Raw genomic sequence first — 23,322 nt, 5'->3', positions numbered from 1 at the left:
GGCCAACAGAAGGTGAGGGGCCAAGTAGGTAAGAGATGCCAGGGGGTGGGGGTACGGGGCTTATGACCTCTCGTTGGAGGCTGGTGTGTTATGGGCCCCCACAAACATTCAGAAATTCTTGGGAGCTCCTGTCGGGGCTCAGCAGAAACGAATCTGACTAGTATCCATGAGGACACAGGTTTGATCCCTGGCCTCAATCAGTGGGTTAGGGATCCAGAGTTGCAGTGACCTGTGGTGTATGTAGGTTGCAAATGCAGCTCAGATCCTGTGTTGCTGTGGCTGTGGCATAGGCCAACAGTTGAAGCTCTGATTGGACCCTTAGCCCAGGAACCTCCATATGCCGCGGGTATGGCCCTAAAAAGACCAAAAAAAAAAAAAAAAAAAAAAGAAAGAAAGAAATTCTTAGCAACGGCTGCTTCAGCCTGGGTCTAAGCTGGGTCTGGTCTGGGCCCAGCCCAAGGGGGAGGTGACAGCTCCGAAGGCCTGTCAGGCCAGCTGCAGCCTGCCCAGATCTGCGCCCTCCGTGTGAGATTGGAGCTGACAGGCTCTGGGGGCCAGGAGGAGCTGGGTCAGAGGAAACTTGGCAAGGAGACGGGCCAGAGGAGCAGCTGGGCTCACAGGGCCTCGCAGCCCCTGCCCCCTGGCGGGCTCAGCTGGGGACCCTCCCTTCAACCCTCAGGTCTTTAAGCAAGTTCCAAAGGCTCCTCGGCCCGGGGTCCTATCACTGTCCCTTCCCAGCCCGCCAGCCTCCAAAGAGACAGTAGAAAGAGATCCAAAGATCCAATATTTGGATTTTGAAGGCTAATTTGACATAGAGGAGTGGGCATGGGGGAGCGTTTATAATCAGCACTCCAATAAGCCTACAAATGACGCCAGTATTTTATAAGCTTGTTAGAAACAAATCACCCCTCAGCTGATATTTACTTACTGATGAATCATAAAAGGACTCAAGACACAAAGAGTAAACCCAAAAAGAATGTCTTTCTTTAGGCCCATCTTAAGCAACAATGCCGGAAGGTGGGCCTCGCCCAGCCTGTCCCCAGCCCCCCGCCTCCACTCCTGGCAGCCTCCCCCCAAGTGGCAAATCATTGGCACCAGCCCCGTCTCCCCGCCCCCCACCCATCGACTGGCCTAATCGCAGGCTCAATCCAGCGCTCTGGAGGCAGCTCCGTCCTTCTGCCGCCCCCAGGGTCCTCTGCGGGAGCAGATCCAATCCAGCTAATTTGCATAATGATGAAGCCCTCCAGTGCGGGCTGGGTCTTAAGAGGGTTGGGAAGAAATATGCCCTGTCCTTTGGAGAGGCATGCAGCAGGCTCGGCGCAGCCCGGGAGGAACCGGGCACCCGGCGGGTGGGCAGGGGCGGCAAGGAGCCAGCAGCGCGCCCGCTAAGGACAGCTCAGCTCGGTCGCCCGCTGAGCCTGTGTCCAGCTGGCCCAGCAGAGGAAGGACTGCCCAGGGCTGTAAAGCAGCAGGAAGTGAGGTTCAGAGTGCCAGCTCCAGATTCAGGCCGGGCAGACCCAGATCACAGTGACCGCCACTCACCGGCTGGCTGACCTTGGGCAAGTCACTGACCTCTCTGAATCTCAGTAGGAGCAGACAAGTCAGCCTGTAAAGCACAGATTAGAAAGGGCTGGTAAAATGCAATGACTGGCCAGCCATTATCCTATTAAAATCATCATTATTCTCATCCCTGCTTTACTGGGTCTATCCTGTCAACTGGTTATTCCACTAGTGCCAGGTATGGCACTGGACAGTCTAGGAGACACAGGGACCCACATCCTGCCTTGGAATTGCCTCCAGTGACAAAACCACCCTAAGGGTCCAGAGGTGAGGGCAGTGCTTGCTTTTGAAGAGAGGCAGTGCATACAGGGGCTACTTGGAGGGCTGTCAGATGCTGCTTCTTGGTCGGGTTGTGTTCAGTTTCTGGAAATTCTTCAAACTGTACATTGTGCATGTTTCTGGATGTACAACATGCTTTTGATAAAGTTTTTTTTTTGTTGTTGTTGTTGTTTTTATTTTTATCTTTTTAGGGCCCACTGGCAGCATATGAAAGTTGCCAGGCTAGGGGTCAGATCGGAGCTGTAGCTGCTGGCCTATGCCACAGCCACAGTAATGCCAGATCCGAGCCGCATCTGCGGCCTATATCACAGCTCACGGCAATGCCGGATCTTTAACCCACTGAGCAAGGCCAGGGGTCGAACCTCTGTCCTCACGGATACTAGTTGGGTTCGTTTCCACTGAGCCACAAGGGGAAGAACTCCAAGGGTTTTTTTAATGTCTTATCTACTCAGGGAGGGAGATCAGCCAGGCAGGAAAAGTGAGTTTCTTAAGAGAGATGGATACACTATTTGGGATGAGACCAGGGGCAACACCAAGAGGAAAGAAATTCCTTCTATGAGAAGGTACCTGAAGCATGGGGGAGGGGAGCGTTACTCAAGAGATACCAGCTGAAGGAGTGAGTGAATGAACGAATGACTTCCTGGAGGAGGGGGCCTTGTGGGAACATGTGCTGAGATGCAGAAGCGGGAGGGTGGCCTGGGGGAGAGGCAGAGGCTCTGCAGCGGGCTTGCTCCAGTGGACAAAAGCTCTCACAGGGCCAGGTGCCGCCTGCAGCTGTGATCCTGGGAGCAGGGGCCTCTGCCTCTGCTGGGTTCACAGTCTGAGGGGAACCAGACATCCAAGAAGCAATGGCCCCGGGTCAGATCCCTCTTCATTCTGCAGAACCTGAGTGCCCACGTGCTGGATGCTGGTGACATGCAGGGAAATAGGACCACGGGGCCCCTGACTTCACGGGCTCACTGCCTTCTGCAAATAAGTGCTTAAAAAAATAAACATCTGGGAGTTCCCGTCATGGCTCAGCGGTCAACGAACACGATTAGCATCCATGAGGACGTGGGTTCGATCCCTGGCCTCACTCAGTGGGTTAAGCATCTGGCATTGCCGTGAGCTGCGGTGTAGGCCAGCAGCTACAGCTCCAATTGGACCCTTAGCCATATGCTGCAGGCAGGGCCCTAAAAACACAAAAAGACAAAAAAAAAAAGAAAGAAAGAAAGAAAGAAAGAAATCTAGTGTGAATAACATACCAAACCTGAAACTCAGGCAGCGTCACATAGAGTTGAGTCACTAGTCATCACAGCAATGCTATGAGGGCGCGGCTAGTTGTCTTCCCATTTTACAGACGAGGAAACTGATCCTGAATGAAGTCAAGTAACTGGTCCAAGATCTCGGGGTTTACCCAGGCTGACCCAGGACTGGAACAGAGCTCTTACTCCCTGAACTCTTTCTGGGTCCTGGCCGAGGAGCCAACAAGGACACTTTCCTTTGGCTTCTAGAGAACACCCTAATCCCATGCTTCTTTCATAGCCCTGGGAGTGAGCTGGACAGAGGTACCCTTCTTAGTCCCATTTTACAGGTGGGAACACTAATTTTCTGAGCGCTGGGTCGTAACAGGCAATAAGTGACCATGGAAGTGGACCCCAGGGGCTCAACTCTGTGTCCATGAGCTTTGTCCTGCTCCATGCGGTTAGAAGGGTCAGTGAGGATGGTTCAGAAGAGGAGGGGCCTCTGGAAGAGCGACAGCACCCCCGCACCCGGGGCACACCATGCGCAAGCCTGGGCCCTGCCCCACCCCCAGGACCACCCTGTCCTGTCAAGCCATCTCAGAGCTCGTGAGTACACGGGCTCCATTCCCAGCTCTGCCCACCATGTGCCAGCCAGGGTGCCCCTGCACCCCACCCGCCACCCACTCTGGCCCCATGAGAAGAGCAGCCACAGCTGGAGCAGCAGCTCAGGCTGAAACGATTCTCCAAAGCCACCTGTGAACTGACAGGGCCGCTTTCCATGGTGATTTTGCACTTTGGGGTGCAAAATTATTTTCCACGGCACACAGGGAGTAGGCAGCATGGATTTACCTGCGCTGAGCCACAGTCCCGCAGCCCAGGCAAAGGCACACAAATGCTGGCTGTGACTGGGCTGGCCAAGCCTCGGCTGCTACCGCTCTGAGATGGGACAGGATAGCTAATAATTATTAACATTTAGGAAGTGCTGACTACTCACCAGGCATTACGCTAAACACATTCCATCTGAGATAAGTGCATAAACTCTCTGTGAGGAGCTAACAGTTAAGAGTCCTGATGGAGCCTGGGCCTCCCAGTCCCGGAGCCGTGCTCTTGACCCCTAGGCTGCACTAACATCCACACCATTATTAATGATTACCATCGGTAGTAGAGGGATAAAGGCAATTCAACTCAATACTTAATTTCTGTTATGGTCAAAGCATAGCGCCGGGTGTTGGGACTATAAGCATGAAAAAGAACTAAAGTATCTGCAAGAAGTTTTTTGTTTTTTGGGTTTTTTTTTTTTTTTGTCTTTTTGCCTTTTCTAGGGCTGCTCCCACAGCATATGGAGGTTCCCAGGCTAGGGGTCTAATGGGAGCTTAGCCGACGGCCTACGCCAGAGCCACAGCAACGTGGGATCTTCAACCTACACCACAGCTCATGGCAACGCCGGATCCTTATTCCACTGACCGAGGCCAGGGATCGAACCTGCAACCTCATGGTTCCTAGTCGGATTCATTAACCACTGAGCCATGATGGGAACCCCAAGAAATTTTAAATGATTAAACCCACCGGGGCAGGGTGCCTTTTCACTAAGAGTATTATTTTGGCCTTACCCCACGGCATGCGCAAGTTCCCAGCCCAGGGATTGAACCCACACCCCAGCAGCGACCAGAGCCACAGCAGTGACAACATTGGATCCTGAACCTGCTGCACCACAAGGGAACTCCCACAAAGATTATTTTACTCAATGAAGCACTCTGCTTTGGCATAGTAGGTCCACAGTAAATGTCTTCTGACTTCGAAAAAAAATAAGTTAGTGTATTTTAAGGGGCTCACATTTGCTTCCCCATTGGCTATTCTCCATTCTGTTTCAAACCAACTCCTACATCCACTCAAATAGTTCTTTCCTTCCTCCACCTCCGAACAGTGACTTTTTTTTTTTGGTGTGCACCTGTAGCATATGACTGTTTCCAGGCTAGGGGTCAAATCGGAGCTGCAGCTGCCAGCCTACACACAGCCACAGCAACGCAGGATCCGAGCCGTGTCTGCACCTACATCACGGCGACGCTGGATCCTTAATCCATTGAGTGAGGCCAGGGATCGAACCTGCATCCTCATGGATTCTAGTCGGTTCAGTACTGCTAAGCAATGATGGGAACTCTGAACAGTGACTCTTTAATGAAGAAACGACCAGCAGTGTGCCCTTGGGTAAGTTGCTTTCCCTCTCTGAGCTGAGCGTTCTCATCTGTGAAAGGAGGAGGTGGAATTAGATAACTCACAAGGTCCCTCGGAGTCTAGAGGACCCGGACGCTAAGGGCCAGTCCCCACCCCAACTGTAGAGGATTTTACCAGATAGTGAGAGGATATAAAGGAACACGCCTATGAGAATTTCATTAGAAGTTCAGGATGCAAACTCAAGGGCAGGACATCAGCAATACACTCATTGCGAGCATACAAAAATGTGACCTTGGAAGTTTGCAAGCTCATTAGGAGGCACAGAATTGAGCGTCCAAGCTAATAGGCTGATGGCAAAAAGCTGAATTTTAATGCTTTTACCCTATTCCCTGGGTTCCCCACCCCCATCACTATTGTTTCATACTCCGTCAGCCCCACCCTGATCTGCTGATCCTCAAGGACATCCCAGTTTGTGACCCCCGTTAAGGAGAATTCATTCCCCAAAAGCAAAGGGACGGAAGAGCAGATCTGCACCTAAGCAATAAGCCTCTAAGCTGTGTGACCTTAGGACAGTCACTGAAATTCTCTGAGCTTCCGTTTCCCCCCTGTCAATAGCAGGCACACATCTGTGTCCACTTGATATTCTTTCCAGGGAAAGGAAAAAAACAAAAAACACAAACCAAAAAAACCCCAACCAACTTCCCAGCACTCCCAGCACCAAAAATCAGAAAGTTTGGGAGACCCAATGGAGACCTGTATCAGTCAGGCTAAGAAAGGTGTGGTAACAAACAACCCCGAAATCACAAAGGCTGCAAACCACAAAGGTTTCATTCTTGTTTGCCCTTCATGTCCACAGTGGGGGGCTCTGCTCATGGACATCACAAGGCAGGGGGGACCTTCACCTCTGACACTGACAGTCTCTGGAAAGAGGGAGCTCTGGAGGGTCTCACCCTGGTGATGTGGTGATGTAAGGCTCCAGCTTGAAAGTGGCGCCTCTCAAGTTCCCAGGCTAACGGTGGAATCGGAGCTGCAGCTGCCAGCCTACACCACAGCCACAGGAACACGGGATCCGAGCTGCATCTGCAACCTACACCTCAGCTCACGGCAATGCCAGATCCTTAACCCACTGAACAAGGCCAGGGATCAAACACACATCCTCATGGATCCTAGTTGGGTTCGTTAGGAGCCACAACAGGAACTCCAAACAGTGACTCTTTTTTTTTTTTTTTTTGCATTTTTAAAAATTATTATTTGTTTTTTTAATAGTTATTCCCCCAATACAATTTTTTTCTACTGTACAGCATGGTGACCCAGTTACACATATATGTACACCTTCTATTTTCGCACATTATCATGGATTAGCAATGAGCTCCTGCCGTGTAGCAAACAGTGGCTCTTTCAGGAAGAAACTACCCCAGCAGTGTGTCCTTGGGTAAGTTGCTTTCCCTCTCTGAGCTGAGAGTCCTCATCTGTGAGGCCACCTCCCCTCCTAACTCTCTGGCTGGAGTAATAAGCCACTAGGTCCTACATGAGACCAAGGGGCCAGGCTGTGCAGTCCTACCATGTTCCCAAGGACAATTTTGTGACTGCCACGTCCACTCACAGAGCAAAGAAGCCCAGCAGAGAACTCTAAGGATCGCAAGATGGGAGTCAGGAAGGGAAGCAAGACCATGCAGCCTGGGAGCTCCCCGTGGTGACAGAGCCTCTCAGAGATGGTTCCAGCTTGCCAAGGCCCAGGGCTGAGGCCAGGAGACGCGTGCTCACCGTCTCCCTGGGTCAGCCCCACAGCGGCAGGTGGGCTGGGCTGGCCGCGCTCCAGTCCCTGCACCCTCTCCGGCAGGCGGAGGGGGATGCTCCCATCCCGGCCACCAGCTCTCCAAAGAGCACCCCAGGTAAATGCCAGGTGCTGTCCTGGGGCTTGCCGCAAAAGTCGCTCTTGACGATAATGGCTTTCGGAGGCGAGGCGACTGCACGCCTGGCATCTGAACGTTGTCATCGGAGGCAGGTGTTGCATCTCTAATTAGGATGGGGATTTTTTTTTTTTTCCACCCCACACAGAATTTACATAATTGGGAAGGAGGTGACAATGAGGACCCTCCCCACCGATTGTGTGTGTTCCAGGCCTTCCTTTCACGTTTCCCTCGCACACTTCAAATTTAAGGGAGCCATGAATCGATTTGAATTTCTCGAAATTAATTATCATCATTGCCATGGAAAAATGTATCCGCTGCCTTCCTTCGGGAGGTGAGAGAGGAGGGGGGTGATCTCTCGTGGAGAGGAGCCCTGGGAGGTGACACGCGGCCCCGGGATGTGCTCTTAAAGAAAAACCCCACCTCGCCCGACCTCGGCAGCTGGTTCTCAGAGCCCCTCCCGGTTCGGTCTGAGCATTCTTCGGAATTTTTTTTAGCACCAAAATTAATGCTTTAAAATGTCACTTGCTACAGTAAAATTTATCAACATTATTATATACCATAGAAACTGCCATCCCAGACAAATGCACGACATTAAAATTTGGTCTAGAGCTCCCTAGAGGAAACGTTTGCAGCAATTTGTATAACAGTTTATATATTTATGCTATTTAATGGTACAAAGCAATAATTATGACTTCATTCACTGATAAGCAACGGCATTACATAAATCTGATGCGGATTTAGAACATGCCAGCTCTGACACCAGTGTACTAGTTGTAAATTATGTTGCCGTTAAAAAAAAAAAAAAAAAAAAAAAAAAAAAAAAAACCAGCAAATATGAAGGAGCAGCGGGAAACTAATAATGCATCTCCAGCTGTTCCAGTTAACCTGCAAATGTGGCCATCTGCACCTCGAGAGCAAGAGAAGGGGAGAGAGACGGAGGCGGAGCAGGGAGAAGCGAGAGAGGCCACAGCCGCCCTCTGGAAGCACAAAGCCTGCCCCTGGCCTCCGACAAATGACCTTGCTCCAGGCAAATTGGGCCCAAATCAGGCAAAGTCCCCCAAGACTGGAGGGTCCCCTCTCTGCAACTCTGGCGCCCACCCGCCACCCCCACACTCTTGCCCCCTCGCCCGAAAAAGTCTCCGATGCCATCTCTCCTTTCTCTGCCCCCTCAGGAGGCCGAGCTGTCCCCTCTGAGGCCTATGGACTGCAGGACCAGCCTCCCCGGGGTGGCTTCCTTGGCAACTTTTTCATTTCATTTCTTTTCCTTTTTTTTTTTTTTTTTCCTTTTTGATTTTAACATTTCGGCACAGACCTATCTTGCATTGTTAAGAAAAAGTGCGGGGGTGGGGGGGGAGTGGGGAAAAACAGTAGTTATCGCCATAGCGAAGAGTGTGCCCACGTGGTTCCAAGCACACTGTGGGCACAAAGGCTAGAGCCAGCTGTGGGGATGGGAATGCTGAGGCCACAGGTCACACATCTGGGGAGTGACCACCCCCTGGGCTCCCAAAGGCTTCAGCCGAACGGTTCCCGCTGCTGCCCAGGAAGTGGCATGCAGCAGCAGGCATGTCTGGGCCCGGGACCCACCCCGCCTCCACCCAGATGGCAGAGGGCTCCCCCGGGTGGGCTGGGGGCTCTGCTCAGGGGCAGGGACTCCCCGTCCACCACTCATCAGCTGTGGCTCCCCAGGCTCTGCTGGAGAATGAGGCTCTGCAGACCTCAGTGGCTCACCTCCCCTCCAGAGGCTGGGGGATTGGGGCCCCTCACTTCCCTTCTCTGTGTCTAAGTGTGGAAGTCCCGGCCTCAGCCCCAGCGGCCAGCATGGAGCTGGCACCGACCAGCTACCATGTGCTCATGCCCTGAACACTTCACAGGATTCCCTCATCGAACCCTCCTGACCGTGTGCTGGGGACCGAATTGTTCCCACTTTACAGATAAGGACACTGAGTCCTGGAGATATTATCCATCTTGCCCAAGAGCCACTCAGTGGGTGAACGACCCTTCTAAATAATAAGATTTAGAATACTGATAGGCCATTAACCTGTGCTGCCAATTTTTAAGCTGCAACCTATAGCGAGAACTATATACACTACAACCTAGTCACATACTAACACATATGTGTAAAAGCGGAAAAAAAAAAATGAACTACACTTAAGCTCACTAAGTGTGACATGTTCTTTTCTTTTGCTTTTGCTCGTCTGCTTCCTTTGCTCCCCTTCCCTCCGTTCAGTTCCCTGGCTCTGCTCTGCCGCGTTCCTCTGTCATTTGGTTGACTGTGACCGTCCAGTTGATTCCACGATTTGCTAAGGGGTGGCAGGCTGCAATGTGAAAAACACCTGCTGTTTCAACTCCCCCATTTTACAGAAGGAAAGCTGAGGCTCAGCGAAGGAAACCCATTTTGCCCGGGTGACAGGGGGCTGTGGTCCAGCTCACTTTCCACCTAACCCTGCAGTCCACGTCGTCCCTAAGCCTCTCCTGGCTTCCCAGGGCTCACGTCCGGCCACAATGGGGATAAGCAGGCCCCTGGGTCCCTGCACTTAGCTGGGCACAGAAGAGGGTACCATGTGCACACGAGCTGAAGCAGAGAGGACAACAAGGAGGCAGGGAGAAGACAGAGCCCTCAAAAGGGGCTCTCATTTCATTTGGACAACAATTTGGGGGTGGGGCTAGCCCAACGCATCTACCTTCGAGGGTGACAACTCAACCACTGCCCCACAATCAGCAGGGAAGAGTCAGGTGACAATCCACTGAGAGGTCCACCACCCTCCCTGACATAGGAGTGTCCTCTGCTAGGGCTAGTGCTCCCTCTGCCACCTCCTACAGGAAGTCTTCCTGGCTGGGTATGTGGGGAGCCAGCGTTACTGCTACAGACACACAGAGGCGTGAGCAGGGCCATCTTTGCAGGGCCCAGGGGGAATCAGGATCACCTCCCCAAGACCTGGCTCTCCCTTGACACCACTATGTCCCAAACAGAACGACGGTGCTCGTCCCATTTCCAGGTGGGTCCCCAGAGGAAGGCCCTCGGGCTGGGACGATGAGCCAGGGGCACGGTTCTGCCCTCCTTCCTGCTCACACCGCCTTATCGTTTCGGCAAAATGATGCTGCAACTGAGAAAGCAACGTTTCTGGCTGCTCCAGTTTTCACAGATTTTTCAACAACCCCGGTTCTGAGGTCCGGCCATCAGCTCTTCCACCCCAAAGTTCCCAAAGCCCCTCCCTTCCTTCAACCCCAGCGAGACATCAGGTCCTCTGGCCAGCTGCCGGGCGTCGGTGGCTGTCAGCATCTCCGAACACAACTCCATGCACTCCCCCGCACACCAGCTTATTCACAAGACACACTCCAAGTATTGAGGACACGGTCTTTTTATTTTTATGGTCTAAGCAGCATCCATTCCAAGAACTAGAAAAACAATCCCTCAGTGGGAACCTATTCAGCGACTGGCCCAGAAGGTCCCGGAGGCCAGGCTAGTAGCTCTGTCTTCTTAGCGGCACGAGGACAAAGGACAGCCAGGCCTGAGGGCTGGGGTCAGGGCTGTACACACTTCAAAACACACAGGGTACGTCTAAGCTGGAATCCAGAGAGTGGAGCGGGTCAGGAAATGCTGACACCTTCTGCACTGCAAGAGCGAGGAGACCCTGGAGGGCACGGGGGGCTTGCATGGGTGGGGGGCTTGAAGACAAGGCTCAGGGAGGGAAGGGGAGGTGGGACCCTGACTCTGGGACCCCTGGAGGGAAGGCATTGGGGCAGGTGGATTGACAAAGTGGCCTCCAGCTCAGGCTGGGACATGAGGTATGGCCAGGACCACCCTCAACCCACAGCCGCAGCTCTTTTTTGGGGGTCACATTGTGTGGGGCTCTTTTTTTTTTTTTTTTTTTTGTCTTTTTGCTATTTCTTGGGCCGCTCCCGCAGCATATGGAGGTTCCCAGGCTAGGGGTCTAATCGGAGCTATAGCCGCCAGCCTACGCCAGAGCCACAGCAACGCGGGATCCGAGCCGCGGCTGCAACCTACACCACAGCTCAGGACAACGCCGGATCGTTAACCCACTGAGCAAGGGCAGGGACCGAACCCGCAACCTCATGGTTCCTAGTCGGATTTGTTAACCACTGCGCCACGAGGGGAACTCCATGTGGGGCTCTTTTTATCAGTAGTTGCCAACATTTTTTTTTCTTTTGTCTTTTTGCCTTTTCTAGGCCCGCACCCACCGCATATGGAGGTTCCCAGGCTAGGGGTTGAATCGGAGCCGAAGCCACCGGCCTACGCCAGAGCCACAGAAACGAGGGATCCGAGCCGCGTCTACAACCTACACCACAGCTCACGGCAACGCAGGATCCTTAACCCACTGAGCAAGGCCAGGGATCGAACCGCAACCTCATGGTTCCTAGTCGGACTCGTTAACCACGGCGCCACAACAGGAACTCCTGTCAACATTTTTTAGGCTCCCCGAGATGCAATCCCCCTGAATGAGAACGGAAGGGCCAGCGCTTTGCTGCAACACAGGAGCCCTCACTGTCTCACACCCAGGTGGTGTCACTGGTTCTTATTGGTGCCTGGCCCCTGTACACACAGAGTTGGTGACCCTTGAACTACCAGGTGGAAGAAGGACAGAGAGGACCAGGGTGCCAGCTCTCCCCACCTCCCACGAACTCACCGCGTGACCCTGAGCAGGTCCTGCCCCTCTCTGGGCCTCAGAGAAAGCTGAGCCATAAAGAAGGTAGACATTGCCCACCTGTGCCCTCCATGCCCCCATGACACAGTCTCAGTCCCCTTCAGAAGGGGTGAGCCAGGTGTGGCTTCCCGGTGGGAAGATGGACTGGAAGATGAGGAGGTGCCGGCGCGCCCGGCGCTGTCCCCAAGGCTGTGCTGACGCCACTCCTCGGCTGCTTGCTATGAATATTGTGTCAGAGATTGGAGATATTAAGAATGACAATGCATTATTACTGCAGCAGGGAAATCTCCCGAGTCCTAGAGATAGGATTTTGAAACCCTCAGCCAAAAATCAATAGTAATGCCCAAGAATTTATAAAAGAAGCACGTCAGTCTGCATTTGAGAAGACACACTTTCAGTTTCTGGTTAAACCAAAGGGACAGGTGCAAGTATGTCATTCTGGAGGGGCAGGAAGCAAGACGCAGACGCCGCACGCCGTGTCCCAGGTGATGGAAGGCGCCTGGCAGGCGCTCTGCGGAGCCGAGATGCCACCAGGCAAACAGAAACCAGAGGTGCCCCCAAGGGCCCGCTGTGACCTCTCCCAGAAGGGACAAGGGTGCAGGAGAAATCCACTCCCCCCGATCACCCCTGGATCTGCTCAGTCCTGGAAACCAGCGCTTATGGAGGGAATGAGAACAGAGGGGAAGGAAGTCCCGGGGCCCAAGAGACCAAGTCTATTTCTAGCTGTAAAATGGGCATAAAATAGTGGTCCTACCTTTCTCCTAGGATTGTGACGGGGATCAAAAATTAATTTTAAAGACTCAAACGTGCTTTAAGGAAGCATTAAAACCCAGCAGAAAGAGCACGGGCTCTGAAGGCAGAAGAAGCTGGTTCAGATTCTGGCTCCACCCTGGAAGCTGACAGTAACAGCACTTACCTAACTTTTTTTTTTTTTTTCTTTGTAGGGCCATCCCTGAAGGATATGGAAGTTTCCAGACTAGGGGTCGAATTGGAGCTGCAGCTGCTGGCCTCCATCACAGTCACAGCAACATGGGATCCGAGCCATGTCTGCAAACTACACCGCAGCTCACAGCAATGCCAGATCCTTAACCCACAGATCAAGGCCAAGGATCGAACCCGCATCCTCATGGATACCAGTCAGGTTGGTAACCCAGTGAGCCACAACAGGAACTCCAGCACTTACCTAGCTTGTTGCGAGGTCATAAGGGTTGGAGGTGGTACCTCATAGAGTCTGGCACAATCCTGAGTCTCAATACAGTTTCAATACGAGGATCATTATTAAAAATGGAAACAGATCCCAGGTATTACAGCATTACCATCTTAGACGTATTTCTTAATCACAATCATTCTTAATAGATTAGCTGATAGTTTTAAAAGTCTTTTCATGAAATGTCGTCATTCACTCATACAGGGCTCCCCAGATTACAAAATGCTTCCATAACGTTTTTCTCCCTTGAGTGATGCTGACAAGATGAAGTGAGAGAAAGATTTCCCATTTAATAGGACTCTGAAGCCCCCCAAAGTGATGTGCCTGGACCGAGGACATAAACCAAATCAGTGACAGGGAAGAGAGACGCCTCTGTCCCAGTACAACCCCACCCTGGGGGCAGGGAGGACCCCCAACACCTTCAGGGACTGAGCCCTACTTCCACACCTTTTCCTGTTCTGGGCTTCCTGGTCCCTCAAAACCGTGACCTCTTCTCTCTCCTGTCACTGACTCCTCAAGGACTTAGACTGTGACATGTCCAACTGTGAGAACAACAAAGGGGATCCCATGTGGATCCCAACTTTGCAGACCCCAAACCTGAGGCTGCGAGAAGGCAGGCAACACCAGAGCTGCTGACTCTACGTTCTTGGTGAATGGGCAAGAAGTTTGAACACCTGTGCAAGTAGTTCCTTCTTTCCCTGGTCCTACCCCCCACCCCCCGACTCCCCACCCCAGGTGATGAAGCCCGGCACAGCAGGATGGGGAAGGGGTACCCAGATCACAACGTAGGCATCTGCAACTACACACCTGCCATCTCTAGTGGGCAGGGGCCACCTCCCCTTTCCACAGCCTCCTAGGATGGCCAGGCCTGAGCAACATCTCCTAACAGGTGACAAGATTTCCCAAAGTCCACTTACCTCCCGAACACCCTGTCCTCGTCCTGTCCAGTTGAACCCATCCGAATTTGGATGGGGTGCTCTAGGTGTCAAGCATCAATATAGCAGCTGCTGGTGTCTAGAGGGCCAGCCAGTCCGAAGATAATGACTCGGGATTTCCCACTTGTCTTTGGACATGACAGTTATGTTAGTGCAATCCCACAGCATTACTTTGGCCATTATAAATGTCTGGTTTTCTGCTTGACTGTAAGCTCCCCGAGGGCAGGGGCTCTGATTTTGCTGGATTGTTTTTAGGTGGTTTTTCTGATGTTACAAAAGAAAGTGTCGTGTGGTCATCATAGGGAATTTGCAAGAACAAACACAGACAACTATCACCGTCCGCTCTACGTCTCAAAGAAACCCACTGTCAAGATTCTGATCCATTTCCCTAGGAGATAAATCTTATGTGAAGTGACATGGGATCTTAAGGACAAAACCACAGTGTCTGGTACATAGCTGGCACTCAACACAGGTTCGCTGAAGAAATATGCGAGAGAACAGTCAGAGAATGATTAGGTTAGAATGTAAGCGGCATTGAGTCCATACAGTCCAAATAGCATCTTCGAGTGTTAAAGACTTCGCCAAAATGGTAATTGGGATTTTAAACCTCACCAAGGAATTTCATTTTCTTTGACGTTTTGTTGATTTTATAATTAATTGCTTTAAAAACTGTAAGAAACCTCCTGGACATGAGGCAAACACACCTACATTAAAAACAAGGCAGGGGCAGATAAGTGAGACAGGAATTTCCCCCTAAAACAGCAACAAAAACAAAATACACTGGCCATTTGGTAACAGTGCTTAATGCCCACATCATAGGTCCCTCCTGCTCGAATCCCAGCCGTTGTGGGGAGGCAGAAGCCCCTTGTTCCCAGGTGGAACCTCTCCAGCCTATGCCTGGAGCTCTAAGGACTTCAGCTCAGGCTGTGGGATGGTGTCTGGAATACATGTGTCACTCAGTAAACAAAACCAACATCAACCAAGTCCTGATGCTAAGCGCTTGATTGTTGGCAACATGCTTTTACTATCATCTGTAATTGCCCCTCCTTTACAGATGAAAAGGATTAACTCACAAGTAACTTGCCCAAGGACATAACACTAATAAGTGATAGAGGTAGGATGTGAATTCAAGAGGAGGTAGGGTTCCCTTCTAATTCATACCACAAAGTCTCTCGGATCATAAATGGCTAATGAATGGATAAATGGTGGATGGACAGATGAATGGACAGGAGATAAACAGATAGATATACGAGTGGATAGATGGATGAATGGGTAGATTGGTGGACAGATAAGTGTATAGGTAGAGGAGCAGATAGATGGTGAGTGGATGCATGCATTGATGCATGGATGGATGGTGGAGGAAGGGATGGATGGATGGATGGTAGAAGAATAGATGGATGGATGGATACATGCATGCATGCATGGATGCATGGATGGGGAGGAATGGAACGTGGATGGTGCAAGGATAGATGAATGGGTGGATGGATAGATGGATGGCGGAAGAACAGATGGATGCATGCATGGTGGGGGAATGGATGGATGGATGGTGCAAGAATACATGAATGGATGTATGGATAAATGGATGGTAGAGGAATGGGTGGATGGATGGTGGAAGAATAGATGAATGGATGGTAGAGGAATAGAGGGATGGCTGAATGAATGAATATTGTATGGGTCAAGGTCAGGTGGACAATAGTCATGTACCAGCCCAGGTCTGCTCCCTTTCCTTAACCCAATGCCTCAGCACCTGAGTGTAAACAGGAGGCAACACCAAAGACTGCTCCCATCAGAACTACAATAACATGAGGGTCACAGGCTACCTCACCTCTCATCTCACCTAAGAATTATCCTTACCCAACCCACCCAAGGGCAGAGCTTTCAAGCCCACCAGGTTATGGGCATCTCCCTGCCCCCGAGCCATTTCCAGTTGTGGGGGGTGGGGGGGTGGGAGGCTTAAAAGGCATCAGGGAGAAGGGGAGCCATGCCCAGGGGTGGGGTAGTCAGTCCAGCTTGCTCAGAATATTTGCTTTCACCCTGAAGACTGACTTGGGTTTTGTTCTTTTCTGAAGTGTCCCTGTGGTTCTTCTTCCCTTCAAGACAGAGCAGAAGTGTTACCTCTTCTCCAAAGTCCTCCCCCTTCCCCAAGACAGAGTCAGATGCCCCTTCTCAGTGCTCCCACCCACATCTTTCTCTCCTAGCATCTCTGTCAATGATTTGCTGGTTGTCCCCTCCCACATGATTATAACCGTGAGAAAGGAGATCTTGCCTTATCAATTCCGAAGCCCCCACAGCCCCCAGCTCCGCACTCTGCACAGAGAAGCCTCAATAAATATGGGTACAGTTAACTCCAACATCCCAAACAGAGACTTCCAAGGAATCCAGGCTCCCTTCTCCCCTCCTGGCCATCAGTAAACAAGAGTCCCGCCACCCGGCTGCAGAATTAACCACCTGCAGTTACTTCTTTATCCACAAGAGAGCACAGTCTTGGAGCTGCACACAAATTCTTTTGTAAATGCCTGGTGTACTTACAGAACACTGTATAACTCAAAAATTATAATTAAAATGTCTTAGCTCCTGTATTTATAGTAACATTTAAACTACTGTGCTTTCTTGAAGTCAGTCATTTACTTGAGAACAGCACACTTTATGGTGAACAGATCTTTGAAACAGTACCGCGGGGATCTAGCCCAGGCACATGTAACTCAATATATGTCAACAGCTGTAAAAATATTGGTGGGAGAAGGTAGGAAAAAAGCCATGAGCCCAGATCAAGTGCCCTGTCTCTCACATCTGACTGTTTTCAGCTGCTCCCTCCTCTTCCAAATAATTGGGCCATTTTGGTGCCCGCTGTCACACAAGGCGGGCCCTCTTTGAGGCTGGATGATCAAAAAGGTTATAAATGAAAATGATTTCGATGCTGGCGGCCTGGAGAGTGACCAGGGCGTGCGCGGCGGCAGAAGGGCCTGTTCTAATCTTTCCAACCGCACGCCGCCTTCCGAGAGTATTCCTAGGGCGCGAGCAGCTCCCCAGGGCGAGGCCATGGTAAATTCCGCCTAATCCCTTCTGCATACAAATGAGCGCCTGGCAGGAGGAACAGGGGCCAGACGCTGCAGCCCAGCGCCTGCTCTTCCTCCCCGGGTTGGCTGTCTTAGCTGCACAAACAATCGGGTGACAGTGGAGAGGGCTGCAGGCTGGGCGGAACCCCGGGGGCCAGCCAGGCAGTGCCCTGAGCCCCTAGCCTGGCAGGGGGCGCACAGGTGCTTGGGTGTCTGTGAAGGGCGGCACGGCCCAGAGGCTGGACCAGATGGGATGTTCCTCCATCTAAGGGCAGTGGGAGGCAGCTCTGAACGAAGCTAGGGAGCTGTAAGGCCATGTGGTATGGCACCCAGCCTTTCCAAAGGCACTGGATTCCCTGAGATGGGGATGCCTGTGTCGCAGGAAGGGAACATGAGTGTCAGGGCTCCTCCTGCCCACCAGATGAATGGGGACTATTTGGGGGGGGGGGGCAGAAGGGAAGAGATTCCATCCTGATGGCCTCCTCAGCACCAGCTCTGCAGTACCACCTGGGCAGGTCAGGGTTGACCCTACAACTAAGTCAATTGCTAGAAGCTAGATTTGAGGGAAGGGCCCCAGGCCTGGGACAGGGTCACTTTGCAGTGCCAGGGTCTCTGATGTCAGTTTGCCTTCAGTGAGCTGGAAGCAAGAACTGTTCTTGAGATTGATGCCGAGCTCCACAGTCAACTCCCTAGGGCAGGTGCTCAGACCTTGGGTTCACGGTCAGACCTTGCAGGGACAAAGCCCACAGCTGTACTGCATTTGATCACAGCTTGTGTGTGGTGCTAAGTGGTGATTTCAAAGAGTTAACCTAGGGGTGGCATTTAAACTGTGCTTGGCATCTGAGCACCCAAGAAGTATTAACTAGATGTTCGCTCAGCAGCGGGGGGTGGGGAGAGTTCACAGCAAAAATACAGCTTCAAGGTCGTTGCTCCAAGCTGACCTAGCAAAGGCTCTAGAGAGTCCCTTCCCAACTTGGCTGATCCAGGATGAGAGGAGTGGGCCCAGAGGTGGCCCAGTGGACCCTTCCCAGCGTGAAGGGGACAGCATCTTGTTGCTCAAGAGTGGACCTATCAGATCCAGGCACACATGTGTATCCATGCACCTCAAAAGTTATCATTTCCCCAAATTTGCTTGTGGATACACACATCTCAAAAGTTATCATTTGCCCAAATTTGCCTGTAGATACGCACATCTCAAAAGTTATCATTTGCCCAAGTTTGCCCATGGATACACACACACATACACACACACACACACACACACACACACAGCACATCTTCCATGAAAATCAGCAGGCACTGCACATTTTGAGGACCCAATTAGGCTCAGTGTGTATTTGACAACCTTTCAACCTCCAGAAGACATTTATTTTTACAACGCTCTCCAGCTGAGAAATTACTAGGTTCCTGCCCTCTCCTGAGTCGTCTTGGCATCGGGAAGCACCAAGGTGTATCCGGGAGTGAGGAAGGGGGACCCACGTGGCAAGACTTGGTAACGGCTGTCGTGACGCTCGGTAAGTGCATCCCCGGGGCGGCGACTGTCCAAGGTGGGGCCAAATGAAGCCTTGGGAACCCGCTCCCAGCCCAGGCTGCCCCCGGGATGGATAACTCTTCCCATCATCGCCTGTACCCCTTGACTCCTCAGAGCCACTCTGAGGCAGGTGTGTGTCGGGGGTTGGAGTGCGTTCCATCTCACAGATAACGAAAGTGAGACCCAGCCCAGAGAGGTCTATGACCTGACCTATGGCCTCCCTACCCAGAAGGGCTCCTTCGGGGGATCCCCGCTCCCCACTTCCCACTTCCCTTCTCAGCACACGTGGCCACCCTCTGTGTCAGGTCACCAGAAGGAAGGGAGGTGGGCTCTGAGTCAGGGGATCAGGGAATGGGAGTGGAGTGTGGGAAACAGAAAAGCAAAAGCCTCCCCCGGTGATGAGGAAGGGGAGCGTGGGCATTAGCGCGGGTCCGACGGCGAGTGACTCCCCCTAACCCTCCCGGGAGGTCCCAGTCAACATCCTGACCAGCCTCTGTCTGCAAAAATTATTCCAACCCTATCCCATCTCCCCATCGCGAATTTATCTCTCTCCCAAGAGCTTCCCCTTCCCCCACTTCCAAGACTAGAGCTTGGCATCCTTGTCGGAGAAAAAGAGACTATCTTCCCACGGATGGCACACTGTGACGCCTGGCTCCGCTGACTTTTGTCAAGTCCCAGCATTTGTGCCTGTGAAGCAAGGTCTCCTGCCTCCGGATCAACAGGACCTTTCTGGACAAAGACACCGGAGGCCCTTGAATGTCATGGGTGTGTCATGGTAGGGTCCCTCATTCACTGACATCGTCCACAAACATGAGTGAAACCAAGGCACTGTCCCCATTAAGTGGCCCATGGACCTTCCCCCAGTACAGAGGGTATCGCTGAGTGTTGATTTATTGAATGAACCACCATGATTTTGTTTTTCTCTTTTTCTTTCTTCCTTCCTTTTTTTTTTTTTTTTTTCCTTGTTTAGTGCTGCACCTGCTGCATGTGGAAGTTCCCAGGCGAGGGGTCAAAATGGAGCTGCAGCTGCAGGCCTACGCCACAGCCACAGCCATGCCAGATCCGAGCTGTGTCTTTGACCTATGCCGCAGCTCGTGGCAACGCCAGATCCTTAACCCACTGAGGGAGGCTGGGGTTCAAACCCACATCCTTGTGGATACTATGTCGAGTTCTTAACTACTGAGACACAGCAGGAACTCCTGAATGACCACGATTTCAGTTCCAGCCTCCCTCAGACCCTTGGCCCCCTACATGTCATGGTGACGTTGCCAGGATGAAAGACGTACCCAGAAAAATGCCACCCCATCACAGCAGCCTGGGACAGGGGTACTGAGCAGAACATGTGCTCAGGGTGGCTCTGTCCACACCTCCGGCTCTGCTGCCTCCCAAGCAGCAGGTTGGCAATTAGCAAAATAGCAATAGCGTCGAAGGCGGTGGCAACTGCCATGGTCGTGACCATGACGGCAGCCGTCACCCGGAGGGGTCCAGCCTGCCTCTCCTCCCTCTGGAGTCTCCACGTAGGCAGGGGCTCTAAACACTTTAGGGAAACCTGGCCAATCATGCCCGTGAATCTTTACTGCCTGGACAGATTAAACCCAGGCCCCAAGTGGCTCTCCCAGTTGACAATTTTTTCTTTCAAAAAGGCAGAAGTTGCTGTGAGCCAAGTTCTTGCAGCCGAATTCCTGGATACAGTTTCTAACTATTCCAATCAGCGGCTCTGCGGTGGGGCTGGGATTTCAAGCTTGCCACAGTATGAAGTCCAGTTTGGGCTATATTCCCTTCCCTCTCGCAGCGTGATGAAGGTTTCCCCGCAAAATCAAAAGGCTTACTGTCAAGTTTTCGATTGGTCTGGGCTCCGCGCGATCATGTGTGTGGGGCTGGAAAGGAATATGAATGTGGTGCCGGCTCCACCATGGGGCCTGGAGGCCTCGGCCAAGCTGTCCAGGGACCTTATGAAAGTGGAGCGGAACTCTTTGCACGTATATCCCAACTAATGAAATTCCCCAGACGCGCCACAGTGTGCAAACGCGGTGTCAAAAAGAACAATGGCTGGATAAAAACCGAGGCAAGTCGGCCGAGCGCGCCGAAGACGACCAGGGTTGCAGATGCAAGGGGAGGCCAAGGCACCCCCCCTTCTTTCTCATCTGTCTTTTCTCCAGGTGCATTTGGAACCTAATGAAAATAAAGTCTCCCCGTTTCCCGGCCGGGGAGACGGCCTGCTCTTGACTTGCATAAAATACACCGCACCTTCACCAAAGGAGGCTGACAGTTGCGACAAACACACAGATGACACTCAAGGCCCAAACTGATGGATATGATGTACCTCTCTTTTTTTTCCCCCCTTAAACCACATAGATGTATGCATGTTTAGACCCAGCAGCGTGCTGGAACCAGCTTGTACCAGCCCCGGAGGGCTGTCTGCACGCTTCTCTTCCCAACCCTACGCTCAGTGAGGTCAGCTGGGGAGCGAGAAATCAGCAGAGGTGGGAGAATTTACACCACAGAAATTGGAAAACACTACAAATCAAAATTCCTTTTTTTTTTTTTTTGCAGACAGTTTGTTGTTAAATATTTACCAGCATATCACACCACTGTGTGTGTGTCTGTGTCCAAATGGATGGGGAAATATACAGACACACAGATATCGATATGCATGTACATATGTGTATTTTATATATAGATATATATATATGGAGAGAGGGGACACGCACACTTTTTTCATGGTCTCATATTCCCCTTAATTCATAACGTCTCTTTAAATATCTTTTGAAAGCAATACTAAAACCAGGGATCCAATCTGTATGTTTTATAAGAAAAACCAACCTGTTCTCCTCAAATAGAATAGCAAGAGCTAAATTGATTCCTTTTCGCCCGGCATTAACTTTCTCCTATTACCGCAAATTTGCTGCACTTGTATTTTCTTCCATCCCCAGAATTAAACACACTTCTAATTTCTCACTTCAGGTGCATTAAGTGTGGTATAGGGCACAAATGAATAATTTTATTGGTAATAAATTTTATAATCCATGCAGCACTTGCTGAAATGGATGTGTTCGGGATGCATTCATTATTTCTCCTAATTTGAAGACCACAGGACTGCAGCCGCCCTGCTCGCCGAGCCTCTGGTAATTGCCGACTATTTTCTACTGGTTTGAGGCCCGACTGACAATTCAGGCACACGGTTCTGCTTTATGTGGATAAATTACAATAACCGGTTTAGCAGATTATGACTTTTATTAATTGAAGAGACTATACAACATCGGTGAGAGGCTTCTGTCCCCCGCAGACAGAAGTTATCCTGCCAGCTTAATGGCACTGCGAGGGACTGGATAGATGACAGGTCGCTAAAGGTAACAACGCTGCGCCCCCTCCCCAAATCGTGCACCTGAAACCTGGACGGGAGGAAGCCCTTGCAAGGAAGTAGGCTGACCGAGATGGAGAGGGAAGAAGCAAGGAAAAGACCAAAGAATCCTCGGTTGGTGTTGAGCTCGCTTGGAAAGGATAACAGTTAAGATGTCAGGGTTTTGGCATCAGACAGACCTGATCTCAGCCCCAGCCCACCCCCTAGACCCATGTCACCCTCAACCAAGTCAACCCTCTGGCCCTCTGTTTCCTCATCGCTAAAATGCGGGCAGAATAACACCTTCCCCTTAGGACTTGGGAGGGTGGATGCAATAATGTATGTACAGTACTTGGCACCTGCTAAGCACCCAATGGGTGGCAGCGGTGGACCCTTCTGGGGCCTCTCCCCGAAGAGGAAGTCAGCAAAGTCTTGGTACTGGGAAAGAACTGCCAAAAAGTACAGAGCTTGGAAACTGGGTCCCAGAAAACTGTTGATGATGGTGATGGCAGCGTGGGGTGAGCTCCTCATCAGGGGAGGCATTCAAGGAAAGGGGGACCTTGGTGGAAGAGACTTGTGAATGGACTCTAGGATCAAACCAGATGACTTGAGCTTCTGGGAATCTTGTCAAATTACTCTCGAATAAAGAGGAATTCGACCAAATTGCTCATATTCGTTGGGTACTTACAACCACCTGAAGTTGTGAACCTTTTACGTGTTTTGTCATTTCATCTCCACCTTAGCCCCAGGAGAGAGGTGTCCAGGATCCTCATATTACAGACAGGAAATGGGGGAACGGGGAGGTTAAGCGGCCTGTCCCAGGTCACACAGGCAGCGAGAGGCAGAGCCAGGACGCAATCCCAGGGTGGCCTGCCTTCCACAGCTGGGTCTTAGGTCCATACACCTGTCTGCACCCCTCTCACCCACAGCAGTGGACCACAGAGGACCAAGCCAAGGCATCTGCTGCACGCCAGCCTCACCCCAGCCTCCCACTGCACCCATCCCCTGCCCAGCAGGGCCAGCTCGGGAATCCCAGCAAACACCCAAAACCTGGTTGCATGTCAGGAAGGAAGCCACGGTCCCCAGGTCTGTTCAGGAGCCTCACGTCATGCCCCTGACAAGCCCAGCGCATGTCCCACCATCTGAGGGGCAGAGGAAAAGCATGGAGGCTTTTGAAATCAGACGTCTTTCCAGCATCGGACGGACCCAGTGGATATGTGGCATCAGCAGCATTTACCAACAGGCTCTCTACCAAGGGTTTGTGTTTCCCCAATAATTAAGTGCCTCCGACACTTACACAAGCCACCACACACACACATACACACACACAGCCCAGGGCCTGCCCAAATGAGTAAATGTTTTTTAAAAAGATGCATTCACTGTGATGTGCCATATACACAACTGCGACTGAGTTATGGGCATATGCTGTCCGATTTATAATC

The 23,322-nt window shown here is 51.6% G+C and overlaps 1 protein-coding gene across 9 annotated transcripts in view; it reads right to left on the bottom strand.

The window, feature by feature from the left end:
- Positions 1-23,322, bottom strand: part of ZNF423 (zinc finger protein 423) — a 370,202-nt gene that overhangs the window by 51,475 nt on the left and 295,405 nt on the right. The gene's annotated exons all lie outside the window — the stretch shown is intronic.

Source organism: Sus scrofa, chromosome 6 (assembly GCF_054392235.1).
Source record: "Sus scrofa isolate SSC_HxYL_T2T_F1_AM1 chromosome 6, Sscrofa_HxYL_maternal_Yorkshire_Landrace_v2.0, whole genome shotgun sequence".
NCBI classification, from domain to species: Eukaryota; Metazoa; Chordata; class Mammalia; order Artiodactyla; family Suidae; genus Sus; species Sus scrofa.
Note: the sequence above shows the minus strand (reverse complement) of the source record. Positions and strands in the feature narration are given on the sequence as shown.